This window comes from Panthera onca, chromosome C2, assembly GCF_046562875.1.
Source record: "Panthera onca isolate mPanOnc1 chromosome C2, mPanOnc1 haplotype 2, whole genome shotgun sequence".
NCBI classification, from domain to species: Eukaryota; Metazoa; Chordata; class Mammalia; order Carnivora; family Felidae; genus Panthera; species Panthera onca.
This window is the reverse complement of record NC_138347.1, coordinates 89,910,223-89,924,797: the sequence shown is the minus strand read 5'-3', so window position 1 is coordinate 89,924,797 and position 14,575 is coordinate 89,910,223. Positions and strand designations below refer to the sequence as shown.

The following is a 14,575-nucleotide window of genomic DNA, read 5'->3' as shown; positions in this document are numbered from 1 at the left end:
TTAGGTCATTAACATACAGTGTAAAACTGGTTTCAGGAGTACAATTCAGTGATTCATCACTTACATAAAATACCCAATGCTCATCACAGCAAGTGCCTTCTTTAATACCCATCACCCATCTAGCCCATCTCTAAATTAGGAAACTTAAAACAAGCAAAAGATTAAAGTGCCAAACAAAAAAACAAGATTAAGTGAGTGCCACACATATAAAAAAGCCAAATTAGCCAATTACTGTCCTGGTAGAACTCACAGAAAAGCATCCAGATCTGTGAAACGATAGGACAGGTCAACGGATCTACAGTAAAACCTTGGATGGCAAGTAAGTTGTTCTGCGAAGTGTTCCGTAAGACAAACATTTCTAATTTTTTTTAACATTTATTTCTTTTTTAGAGCAGAGACAGAAAGACCACGAGGCAGGGAAGGTTAGAGACAGAGGAAGACACAGAATTCGAAGCAGGCTCCAGATTCTGAGCTGTCAGCACAGAGCCTGACTCAGGGCTCAAACCCACAAACCGTGAGATCATGACCTGAGCCGAAGTCGGACACTTAACCGACTGAGCCACCCAGGTGGCCCATGAGCAAACATTTCTAATAAATTTTAACTTGATTAACAAGTGATGTCTTGCAGTATGAGTAGTATATGATGCCAAACATCACATGATCACAACTGAGCCAATGGTTGTCTCTCTCGTTGCGGGACTGTGGGTGATCATCTCCCATTTCCAGGATGCTCAGTCTCAGGCTGCAGCATTTAGCAGAAATCAGTGATTTTTCAGAACACTGGAAGGTGCCCACACTGGCACTGGTGTATTTTTTGTCACCTCAAAGCACCTTTGGACCTTTGCTTTTCCATACAAGAGTAAGCTTATGAATATTTTGCTTCATTCTAGGTCAGGCTGCCTGCAGATATAGACCCTTTTCTCTGCTGCCTTATTGCCAGTTACATTAAATACAGTATGTAACAAGAATTTATTAATACTGTACTGTATTCAACATCCTTGCAAGCAAATACAATGGCTCCCATGCAGAAAAAGATTCCATTGAGCCAACAGACAGAAGTGATTCCATTAGTGATAGTAAAAGTAATCCTACACAGTAACCCTCCTCTCTCTTGTCTCCCTCACACCAGGCACAAAGGTTTTCAAAGGTTATTTTTCCTTATATTTTGCATTTTATTTATTATTTTGTAATACATTATATTATTGTAATCATTTTTAAATGAATATTTTTGGGTTGTGGAATGAATCATGTGAGTTTGCATTATTTCTTTTTTTTAAATTTTTTAATGTTTATTTATTAGGAGAACACAGAGAGACAGAGCGCAAGTGGGGGAGGGGCAGAGTGAGAGGGAGACACAGAATCTGAAGCAGGCTCCAGGCTCCGAGCTGTCAGCACAGAACCCTACATGGGGCTCGAACCCACGAAGTGCAGTATCATGACCTAGGCTTAAGTCGGATGCTTAACCAACTGGGCTACCCAGGCGCCCCTCCATTATTTCTTAAGGGGAAATTCACTTTGATATACAAGCGCTTTAGATTACAAGCATGTTTCCAGAATGAATTATGTTCACAAACCAAGGTTTTAGTGTATACACCATATTCAAGAATCAAATGTTTGAGAAAAGGATAAAAAATATCTTAAAGACATCAATTCTTCCCAAGTTGATCTATAAGTTCAGTGTAATTCCAATCAAAGCACCAACAAGGTTCTTCATGGAATATTATAGACTATTCTAAAATGTTTGTAGGAGTACAGTGATCCATGAATAGCTAAGGATCTTATAAAGAAGAAGAATGAAGTTAAGGAATCATCCCAGATATAAAAAGTTATAAAGCTATAATAACAAAAATGTGTCTTACCACTGCTATAGGGATGACAAATAGACCAATAAAATAGAATAAAGAGCTCATAAATCCCCAGTATATATGGAAGCAATATCTAATAATGATAGCCAATATTAAAGTATAATTTACCTAATATCATCATGCTTAAGAGTATGAACTCTGGAGCCAAAATGCTTGCATTCAAATCTCAGTTCTACCACTTACTATTGTGCCACAGTTTACTCATCTATGAAATGGGATGATAATTTATATCTCAGAGATATAAATACCTCCTGGCACTGATACCCTTGTATAGTGACTTCCCTCATGAAATCATGGCTAGGCCTGTGTAACCAATAAAATACTGAGAAAGTGATGATGTGTGCCTTTCAATGTTAGGCATACTGAACATTGTAGCTTCTGTCTTGACCTCCTGGGTCACCATCTCTGGAGGTAGCCAACTAACAAATTGTAAGACCACTCAAGTAGCCCTGAGGAGAGGGCCAGCAGAGATGAACAGAAGCCCCTATCCAACAGCCAGCAAAACTTGTCACACAAGCGAGTTAACCAACTTGAAAGCAGAATCCCCAATGTCCAATCTTGGCTTCGGATAACTATAGCAATAATGTCAGCAAAGGTCTGAACGAGCTGCTGGTGCATTGCCGGCACTGAATAAATTAGAAATTCCATTAGTATTATCATTATACAATACTACAGATCCAGCAGAAAGTCATGGTACAGGGAGTTCTATTCTCTGCCCACAAAGATAGTGTCTGAATTATCTTTGCATTCCCCAGGTGCAGTAAAGGCTCAATAAAATGGTTTATAGGATGCCAACTATGGGCCAAGCACTGCTGTAGGCAATGAATGAATGAATAAATGCCTAGAAACCACTGCAGCTGTTGCATCGCAGCACTGCGTAGCACAGCAAATAAGATCCGTACGGAGAAAAAAACAGAAACTCAGGGACTTAGGCAAATGATCTTTCAGTCCAAATTCCCCTTCCTTCAGAGAGTCTAACTCACCTAGTCTGGCTAAGCAACTTATTAGATTTACAACCACTGAAATACTCGTGGGGAAGAAACATCACAGGAAAAAGATGGGAGTAGCAAAAAACTTAAATAATCAAATCTTAGCATAGTCCTTGTATATTCCATCCAACTTTCAAGTGATCTCTACAGGTTGACTGAAGTTATATTGGGTTTTAAAACAAACAGGAATTTATAGATCTCTCCCCTCTGTCACTGATACATTATATATTTAAATGATATGTGTGTCAGTTCCCTTAATTTAATCTGTCCATCTTAAGACAAAAGAAAAGTTGTTTCCTTAAACAACTCAGAAAATGTGTAGGGAGTGCTATTTGACAGTGGATGTATTTGAAATTACACACATAGTTTTCACCTCATATGCAGATAAACTTCTACTTTAGGCAGTCCTCACATTGCATGGCTCCAAGACACACAACATGTATTTACCACAGTTTAGTTAAATAATGTTAATCTCTCGACAATGTGCTTCAGATCTCACATGCAGTATGTTCACTGTGAGTACAGCAATCGCATGAAGTACAAACTTCACCGCTAGCTCTTCAGTCCACGAATCACTACACAGAAACCAAGACACATCAGGATCAATGACCACCCCGTCATTTCTTTCACAGTCTGTCAGTTGTCCACTGAGCCTCATCTGTCATGTGGTCCACACACAGACAGTAGAGCGTGTGGTTGTGTTGCCTCCTTTCAACAAGTGATAAGGCCACATACCACGTTTACAAAAATGGGACAATCAAAAGAATGGACAAAGATGAAAATGCAGCAAATGCCACAAAGTGAAGTACAACTGTTATTGATTAGAAAATGCTCATCAAGATAGAATAAGATCTAGGCCCGCAAGAAGGTCACAGTATAACCCGTATTGGAAAAAGTCCAGTGAATATAAGAAAGAGGGTAAAACCAATTCACTATCTTTTTAGTTAAATTGAATTAGGAACAGAAAGCCACTTATGGTTGAAATAAGGCCTTTGCCTTTTGTTTGGATTGAAGATGGTAATCAAACACAAATCTCAATCAGTTTCACTAGCCCTCAAGCCAAAGCAGTGAAGTCAGTTGCCACGTTGAAAGAAAACTATAATTGGTACTAGAGACTGGAAAAGGACCTTCCACTGCCAATACAGGCTGATTTTACTGTTTCATAAGTCAGCATGAATTGATGAATGTTATCTGGTGAAGCGGCAACTCAGTTAAGATGCTTTTGTGAAATTTACACCCAGATTCCAAGGAGATATGGAAGAAATAGCTGACCATGGGAATGTTGTCACTGCCACCGTACAAGAGACTAGCTATGCAGCCAGAAAACTTAATGAAGGAGAATTTATCAATATAAATGAGGGAAGTGGTTGAGATGAAAAGGATGAAGACGTCCCAGAGGAAGTGACGCCAGCAGAAATCTTCACATTAAAAGAACTCTCAGAAATATTTTACAATGTTGAAAGTACGAGGGATAAAATGTTGGAAATTGATCCAAACTTTAAAAAGGAGTAGGACAGTTTTTCAAGACATAAAACAGATGCTCACTCCATGTCTTATGTTATATGATGAGAAAACAAGCAATTATACAAACAATGCTTAATAAGTTATTTACAAAGAAATAAAAAGTATAATTCTCAATACTTCTAATGTTCTAAGGTTGCAGTGTATTAAGTGAATATTAGACTTATTAAATTTTTCCTTTCCCTATACATTTATAGTGGACAGTAAGAGAATCTTTAATGTTTGGACCAAAAACAAAATCATGCAACTTTCCCCATTGGTTATTAAAATCACTTATTATGGTTTCAGCTTGTACAGTCATTTTACTATCCTGAACTACTCTGCAAAGTGAGGACTGCCTGCATTTTTAAAGTAGTCATGATGGAAGAGGAAAGAATAAATGTGTAAGACGTGACTGATCTGTTATATTTTTTTTTTTTTTTTCAACATTTTTTATTTATTTTTGGGACAGAGAGAGACAGAGCATGAACGGGGGAGGGGCAGAGAGAGAGGGAGACACAGAATCGGAAACAGGCTCCAGGCTCCGAGCCATCAGCCCAGAGCCTGACGCGGGGCTCGAACTCACGGACCGCGAGATCGTGACCTGGCTGAAGTCGGACGCTTAACCGACTGCGCCACCCAGGCGCCCCTGATCTGTTATATTTCAGTGGTTAACAGTATAGCTCAAAACAAATAGTAATCATCTTGGCTAGCTAGGCTTTGGAACCCAGAATTTCAGGACACAACAGAAAAACTACTGCCTTTTCCCAAGTATGAGAGAAAATTTGCTTTTGTTGTAGACCCAAAGCAGAAATGCACAAGACTAAGATTTAAGGAGTCCAGGTTCAAAACTGGGCTCTACTACAAACTCCCTGTGTGACTCAGGGCAAATCCTGCTATTCATTCTACAAACATTTATTGCCAGACCCCTGCTATGTGTTGAGGATGTAAAATTGAATACTGTATAGAATCTGGCCTCAAAGACCTCACAGCCTATTAAGAAAGAAAACCCAAAATGGTTATGGTACAGTTTTCATCAATAAATCAGATCTAATAATGCTTACCTCCCAGGGCTCCTGGGAAGATAAAATGAAACTATATGAGAAAGCATTTTGCTATCAGGAATTATGAGTACTAGCTAGTACTAATATAATTGTACCACTAAACAAAAACTATACTGGATTACTCTTATCCAGTGGGTCTCACAGTGTGGTCTCCAAACAAGCAGCATTAGCATCACCTGGAAACATACTCAAAATGCATATTATCTGGCCCCACCCCAATCTAGTGAATCAGAAACTCAGGAGGCTGCAGCCCAAAAATCTGTTTTAACAAAACCCTCCAGATGATTCTAATGCAGTTGAAGTTTGAGAACCACTGCTGAGTATCATCTATATAAGATTAAAATACAGGTAACACTGATTTTAGTAGGCACAAGACATTCACTTCCCTATAATCAATAAGGAAATTAAAGCCGAATATAACTAAGTTTTCTGGTTGGCCAGGATAATTAGCAAAATTCCCAAGGCACCATTAATCATCACGTTTGTATTTAGACCACAGCCATCCTGCTTCTCAAGTCTTTCCACTAAGATCAGAATCAAAATAGAGCCACGCCCATAGTAATTGCACTGATGGTGTGAGTTATGTCTTGGGTCTAAGTTTTAAATAGACAACACAGATCAGAGAAATCCAAATAAGCTTTTTGCTCAAAAAAAAGCAAGTAGAAGACTCTATTACATTAATGAGATGGTCATGACTAACCCAATTTGAGAATTCACCTTGGAAAATTCCTTCAGAATCCATAGCACATTCAGGTCAATATCTTCAATGTTAATAAAGGTTCATTCTTTGATGATGAAAGTTATGTTTGGCCCTTCCAGGAGCCATTTGGGATAGTGAATTAGAAGAGCTCCCAAACATGGTAGCTCCCAAAATTTTACCATGTTTTGAAAAATTTCCCTAGTTCCAGTGGTTCCGTAAAATACGTATCTCCATGTATTGTTAAAAATGGACAGCCATCTCATTTTCACATGTTCATTGATTATCACCTAGAGGATAAGGCAGGTAGTACAGATGTTTGTGACAAAGCCACCCAGAACCTACAGAGCCTAGCATAGATGAAGCACTCAAAAAACATTTGTTGACTGAATGAATCCCCAAGGTTGGACAACATGAATAATAATGGATACAATTTTTTACTACCCACCATCTATCATAACCAATCTTCACAACAGTTCTGTGAAATGAGCATTATTATTTCCACCATTCAGATGAAGACGCTGAAGATTATGTAAGTTTAAAAGAAGAGTCAGAATCATTCATTTAGCGAGTGACAAATTAAAAATCTGAACAGAGGTTCTTCTGACACAAGTCTTTTCAAAGAGACTATTCCTAAAGTGATAGGACACTGTCACCTTCTTTATCCACTAAAGACTGTACATTATATGTACCATATGAATTCTTTAACAAGCCAAAAATCTTTAACAAACCAAAAATTTTGGTGTTTAACAAACAAAAATTCTTTAACACTTCAAGTTAATCTCATAGAATACCTGCTATTAGTTTAAATGATTACCCAGAAATCTGGCAGCTTCCTTTCCCTTTTGAGCCCTTTATCTTTGTAATTTTGGCTGAGGTATTCATTGCTTTGTTAACAGGATTTGCCCTTGTTATTGATTAGTTCATTTAGAATAGCAGGATTCCTGGAATACGTGAAGGCTTTTTGCCATCGAAAATTACCTGGCCCAGGATCATATATTGGTTCCTTTATTTTATTTTTAACAGAACCACAGGTGCTAATTAGGTGTTCTTTCAAGCTGGCAGAATAAGATTCTGAGGCCCCAAACTGCTGTCAGTCTCATCATCATTAGCCCTGAAGTGCTCCTCTATGAGGAACTTTTCACACTTGATATGTCCCTGCTCTTTGCAAATTATTTTAAACGACTTCTTAATTAGAAGTACTACTTGCCCAGTGTTAATGAAGCAGGCAGGAGCTACCTAGTGGTCAAGAAATAGAGACAGTTCTGATTCCCCTTGTTCCTCTTTGAAGACCCCCATTTCTAACTGAAATTAGAAATTAACTGTGTCTTGTCTTTAATCAGTGTTGTCTTCTTTACAATAAAATGTGAATTCTTTATCTCTGGGTTGCAGATTTTTGCAGGCATCATAAAACTCAAATCTAGTTAACCTTATTTTCATGTTTTCCCACTTCTACCATGACCTCTGCAATACATAGAGAAGAGATTGTTTGTTTCAGAAAGGATTATCTACTTAGTCTATGTCTCTAACCCAGGTAGTCATTCCTGGATGTTTTGCAAAGGTATTGAGCAGCCTGTCAAAGGAAGTGTTCTCTCATTAGGAAGACCTGCCAGAGAGAACTCGACAAGAAAGCACTGTCAAATTCAAAGAATTATTTTTCCCCACACCAGTTAGGAAAACATGTTACACTGTCCGCCTGGGTTAGGACTTTTTGTTCTGTTTTGTCTTGATTCCCACTGATTATTCACAATTTTGTTTAATAAATTACTTAAGTAAAAAGAGATGGCTCATGTCTCAATTTTATTTTATTTTATTTTAAAAACATTTCCGTGGTTATAAAACCATGTGACAGGGAAAATCGTAACAAACATTTTCTTGGTTATAAAACCACGGGACAGGGAAAATCAGATTGGGATATACATATGTGAAAATTTTATTATAAGAGAACTACTAACAGGTCCCTGGCAGCCCATTCTCACAACTCTGGACCAAGGCTTATTCAGATCTGAGGGGGTACATCAGCCTTACTTTGAAATTGAGTCCAGATATGTCTGGAATCAAGCCATGCTGAATTCTTCCCTCCTCTTGCCATAGTTCCCATGCCCCTATCTTAGCTGATATTGCCTACCAAGCTGGCCTGCACATCCCTTTGAGGACATCTTCATATTTACCTCCTCTTTTCATGGAACCCAACCCCACCACATCAGAGTGCTTTGTTCGTGCCAAACAGATAATTAATAAATGCTTAAAGAACAAATTGAATATGTAAAGGTAAATTATACTAAAAATTGATTACTAAATCCAAGTGTCTCCCCTCTGACCTTCAACAATAATAGTAACATGCATTCAGCACTACTACATTCCAGGCACTCTGCTCATTGCTCTGCATGCATTACCTTACGTATTTATTGTAACAACACCATGAAAAATGTATTATACCACCTCTGCTTTAGAGACACGAAAAAGAGGCTTCCATTGGAAGATAGCTTGCCTCACATCACATGGAAAGAATGGACAGAGCCAGGCTTCTAGAATGAAATCACCAGACCATGCTCCCTTAACCAGCATTAGATGATACAACATAGCTCCTCTAGCTGTACCCTCTGCCTGGAGCTAAACTTCATCCAAAAGCACACCCAGCAAAAATTCAACAGATTAATAACTAAGCTCCAAATCTGCTGAGCTTCTAAAAACTTATGAGAAAACATCTTATTAACTGGTAGCTTCTGGGTACTTATCTGTTTCACCCATAGCCATGTAGCCTTCAAGGCAGTGAGTGTCTCCCAAAGGGTGTCCCAGGGTCATCTGTATTAGACTCCTGTAGGTACTTGTTGAATATACAGATTACTAAACCTCAACCCAGACCTCACAGGTCAACACCCTTATAATGGGTCCCAGGAGTATGTAATTTTTAATAAGTTTCTTAGAGAACAGATTCTTGGGCACACTAAAGTCTCAGAATTATTAGTCTCGGGCCTCAAAGCCAAGGTTTCTCTTAAATATAGTCATTCTGTCCCTTTGTTTTAAGTGCAGGTGGTTAGGCATGGATCACATCTCCAATATTGCTTTCCCCATCCACACTATGAGCAAGTTTGGCTTGCTGCGATTATATTCAAGTCCTTATTTTATAAGTGAGGAAACAAAAGTTGAGAGCCATTAAATGATTTCCCCAAAATCAGATTTGAAGGCAAGCTTCCTGATTCTCAATCTTGTCTTTCTCTCAAGCTTAATTAGAGTCATTAGAAGTAAATAGTGCACTACTGTTAGATAGCCCTTTGCAAAAGGAATGAAGAGATTTGTAATAGATCAGCTGATCAGACAGGACAGGTCCTAAGAAATAAAGGGGAAAAAATCACTGAACGAAATTTAAAAAGATGTGCAATAATTCTGTAATATTTTCCACTCTCTTCCCATAAATTTACTAAAACAATAAAAGGTAGAATTATATCACCTTTTATTGCAAAGCCCTATATTTATGATTTTATGGTGCAGTATAGAGACAGTACAAGTTATTTCAGGGTTTCTTTTGTTTTAATAACAACACATAAAAATTCTTGATGATATTTTGTTTTTGTTTTTGTTTGTAAGAAAGAGCCCTCTACAAGTAACTCTTAATGTGTACTACCACTCAAGTCATGCTTTTCACTCAGATTCACCTTTACTGATGAAATATTAGGTTTTAACTTTCTAAATGTCTTTAAATCTTTTTATTCACAGTATAAGGAAAAAGTCTTAAAATAGTTAACTATGAAGAAAAAAGACTTCCAATAATAATTTCTTTCTCTCATTTCACAAATTATCTAGAAATTATATTCATTGCAGTAATAGAGTTGCTCTTCTCTGTCAAATTCATAACAAAGCTAGCAAATTGAATCCTCAGAAAAAATAAACATGTTTTAAAATATCCATATATACTTAAATATACAAAAACTAAACAATATAGCTATAATACTACTCCCATTCCTAGTCTATGACTTGAATCCATGGTCAGTCTGTAACAGGTAGTTTAAGGAAGAGACAAAAGTTCCCAGATACCCTGAGATCTTTCTTCTTTGCTTATACAGTGATGTTTAATGTTTTTACAATGAAAGCCTTACCAGAGGTGCCAATTCCAAAAATTTACCTTTTGCCTGGGAAGCCTCCTTGTGAGCCAAGCTCAGAGAGTCAAGTATCTCTTTTTGAAAAGCAGAGAGCGAACACTGACTGCTATCCCAAAGGTTGATGAGTGAGGTCACCAGCAAATTCACAGGGAGTTTCAGGACACCAGGCACCTTCACTGGGGAAACAATGAGATGACCAGTTAGATCTTTATAAGAGACTAAAAACCTTCCATGAAGACTCAATTCCAGATAGCAACAACCCCTCAGCTAGTGTAAGACCTATAGAATTCTGTAGCTGGGAAGTTCTTAGCCTACAGAAATGGAAAACTGGTTTTGTCCTCTAATCTTTGTTTGAAAAGATGTGAGCATGGAGAAGAGGGTACACAGAGAGCACAGAAGACTAGTGATATGGTCCAAGGTTACTAAAACTTAATAAATAGTTCTTACTTCTTAAGTCTTATAGGATGGTAGCAAACCAAACTGAAAGAGTCTTCAGATATCACACAAGAATATGTAAAGGAAAGTCAAAGTCCATATACTCTCTTGTCTTGCAAAATCTCAGAAAAAAAAATGTTAGTTTCAGTAACAATCACTGAAGCCAAAATATAAGCAAATTAATCCTCAGATGTTTGAAATTGACTTTTGTCACCTCCAATGATCTGGCTAAGCTTGACCTCTTGAGAGGTCAAAGTAAATGGACTCAAAAGAAAAATGACAAATTTCTTTGTCAATACAAGGGGAAAATCTTGTATTGACCACATGCCCACAAAGACCATGGCCTTCCAATGAAAAGTAGTAGTCAACCAGGCATCCAAATGTCTGTCTGTGCCTATATATGTGTCTATGTCTCTCTATATCTATATTGACATCTATATGTCCTGACAGTGGGCAGGCTTTTGAAGAGAAAATAGGATGGCAAAATAGGGTGCTTAAATCAAGAAGATCACAAGGACAAAGTGCTACAACAAGAAAAATCAGGACCGCAGGGGCTCTGGGCACGGTAAAAGATGTTGATAGAAAGAAAGGGCAGAAACACAAAACTTAGCACAAATACTCCAGCCTCCCAAAGTTAAAATTCTCTAAAATTCACATATTAAAAAAAGAGAGAGAGCTCACATATAGACTGAAAGCATAGCTGTGTAAAGCATTCAACTACTAGACTGGTCATTGTTTCCATTTCCATGGACACAGTTATGGAATGACTCCAACTTTGCTACCTGGCCATCCATCCCAGAAATACACATTTGTATACACAAAACACATTGCCTCCAAAAGGCAAACATTAAACTCACAGTCAAATGTGATTCTCCTTTTTCCTACTTTTACAAAAAAAAAAAAAAAAAAAAAAAACCAGCAAATCTCACAATAATCCCTTTTATGACTGATTTCCTTATCTGTACAAATGGAAATTATTACTCTTCTCTCATCTATCCCACTGGGTTGCTTTTCACATGAAGTTACATCTCATAAAGGAAAGCACTTTATAAGGCATAAAGCACAGATACATAGGAAATGTTGTTATTGGTACTGATGAACATTTACACAAGACACTCAGGCAAGACCAAACAAGAGATGCTTCAGTGAATGGAAGCATATGATAGTAGAGAACTGAGAGTAGTAGCTGGAACAATTAGTCTCTGTCCCAATTCAGGTTTTGTTTTTGCTCACTGCCTGCACAATCTATTGTCTATTCAACCACTCCTTCGGGGGAGCAGCTTTGCACCAAGTTGATGATGTGTCACAATAAATTTAATTTTTTTCTTAACCAGTGTGCTCACAAAGCATAGGTCTTTAAAGAATCAGAATTAAATTGTGAATTGGCCCATGGGCTGAACACATAAACATTTTCAATACCCAAGAATGATTTCAATTTTCTATTGCCTTCCAAAAATTGCATAGCAGTGTGAGGCTATAGATTATTAGGCTATGATGCACCGTATTTTTTAATTAAAATTAAATTCCAATGATCTGTCAGGCAATTCAAGTGAAATGCACAGTGTAATAAATTCCAGAACTTATTCTCTCTCTCTGTCCATTAGAAAATTGCACGAAAATCCTACACAATACAGTCCTAGAGCTATGCAGAAATGCTTTTTAAAGCCCGTTTTCAAACCATCTTCATTCAAATAAGGACAAACATATACAAATATTTATGCATTTTTCAAATTAACTCATGGAAGAAGAGTACAAAGCATCTTTGGGATTCTTTGGGAATGTTTTGTGCTAATGAACATAATTTGGACACTAATGGTCCAATTTGGTCAGCATTGTTTTTTCACCAGTAGCGGTGAAGCTGCAGAACCAGTTTGCTATGGTAGAAAAGAATAGGCCTAGACGTCAGGGAACTGCTTTCTAGCCTGTGTGTTACCAACTTCTATATAACCTTGGCTAACTTCCATAGCTTCTCTGGAACCTAAACTCTTCAAAAACATGATACAGGTAGACTCCCTGATATGAAAAGTCCCTATCATAGTCCCTAATTTACCTCCAAAAACTGTTCTTCCCTTTTTTCCATAATAATAAAACCTCCTAGCTTTACCTAGTCTCTTGACTATTCACAATAAAACTCTACTTTCCATCTCCCTTCACAACTAGGCATGGCTATATGGGTACGTTCAAATCAGTGGCACAGGAGTAAAAGTGATTGTGCCCTTAAAGGGAAGCAGCATGCCCTCCCTCCCCTCTTCCATTCCCCTGCCCCACTCCATGGGCTGAAGCAGACATGGTCATGAGTCCTCTTGAGCCACACAGACTAAGACAACATACCCTACTGATGGCACAGCAACTTGATAGAAAGAGCCTGAGTCCCCAACACCATGGAGCTGCCATGCAGACCCTGGCATGCAAATCTGCACTATGACAAAAGGGAGAAATAAACCTTAAGTCATTATTGTTTGGGATGTTTTGGAATTGCTGAACTTAACTATTATGGGTTTGTTTGTTTGTTTGTTTTCTGTTTGGAAGGCAATATGATGTAGTGAAATATGAGATTTTGAAAACTGTAGATATGAGTTCAATCCTGACTCTACTTCATAACTGTGGGCAAATTTCTAAAAACCTCTGAGCCTCTGTTTTCTCATCTCTAGACAATGTAAAGAAACTGAGCCCACTAGACTGCCTAGTAGTTGGTAACTGATCAGTAAATGGTAATGTGATAAGTTTCTATTAACTGGTATAAAATGATAATTGTTCTGAGAACCACCTTGGGAGCATTCGGTTTTGTTGTCTAGGGATAATTTATAGCTCTCCAGATACCAAACTATAGCCACATAATAAGCAGCACATTTAATCGGCTTAACATTCTGAGACCCCTGAGCATGTTTTAATTACAAATCCTATTGCCCTAATCTTATGATCAGAGAAAAGTGTTGTGGTCCAGTGTGGAATGGGAGAGCAAAGTCCTCTCTAAGTCCTAGGGTCCTTGTCAGCTCAGAGCATTCTGAGTGGCCATCAAGTCTGCATATCTCTTGTGATTATGTAAAGAGGCTAGGTATTTTTGCAAAAATGGATATTTGAATAATATAATTTGATGAACAACATCATGACAGATAAATATTTTCTTCCTTGTGGAGAGTTTTTTTTAAAATATCAATCCTGAAATAGTAATATTCAACAAAAAGTTGAAGCCATCTCTCTTTTCCATATGCCATTCTCTATTGTCACAAACTCAGCCAAGTCGGGTGGTAAGAAGGGTAATGTAAACCTTCCCTCAGGGGAATGTGTCTTTCATCCCCCACAGGCAAATTTTAAAGCCAATTTGCTGAACACCACAGAGATTTTTTTCACCTTCCCCAAGAAATTCCAGACATTGGCTTAGAATTAAATTACAGAACTGGTCACCTTTACCTGGGAAGAAAACTTTTACATTTGTTCCGAAATGCTTTCCTTCCCTGGTAGGAATAGAGGTCTATCATCATTACCAGCCTTCATCAAGAAGAGTCATGGCACAAAAACATTTCCCCAGAAAGTCTCCAACTATACATCTCTTCTATATTATGACTTGTGTTGAAAATATGTAATCCTTTTTCATTTTAAAATAAATACCTGCCTTACCCTTCAGAGGATTGATACCGAGCTTTGAATTACACTTCAAACAGAAAAAAATTAATGGATAAATGTTAAAATCATTAAATAGATTTTACCTAGGAAATAAAAAGAAAATGACTCATCCCAGGCCATTGTTATAAGATGTATCATTTTTTTTGTAGTTTTTTCCTTCAACTAGCATGCATAAGTCTTTTCTGTCTACCTGCTTGTCATCTTTATGTCAAAAGATTTCTCACATCATATTCTTTTTACCACTCAAAACACTTCACTTTAAAATTTTATCACAGGATTTTCTAAGTTTTTTTTTAGGTTA

General features: G+C 37.6%; 1 long non-coding RNA gene across 1 annotated transcript in view; it reads right to left on the bottom strand.

Annotated features, from left to right (window-relative positions):
* Window positions 1-10,385, bottom strand: part of LOC132683386 (uncharacterized) — a 587,323-nt gene extending 576,938 nt beyond the window's left edge. Inside the window, exon 1 of the long non-coding RNA XR_013557771.2 lies at window positions 10,239-10,385. This is a non-coding gene — a long non-coding RNA (uncharacterized LOC132683386). The remainder of the gene's footprint in view (window positions 1-10,238) is intronic.
* Between the last annotated feature and the right edge of the window lie 4,190 nt (window positions 10,386-14,575).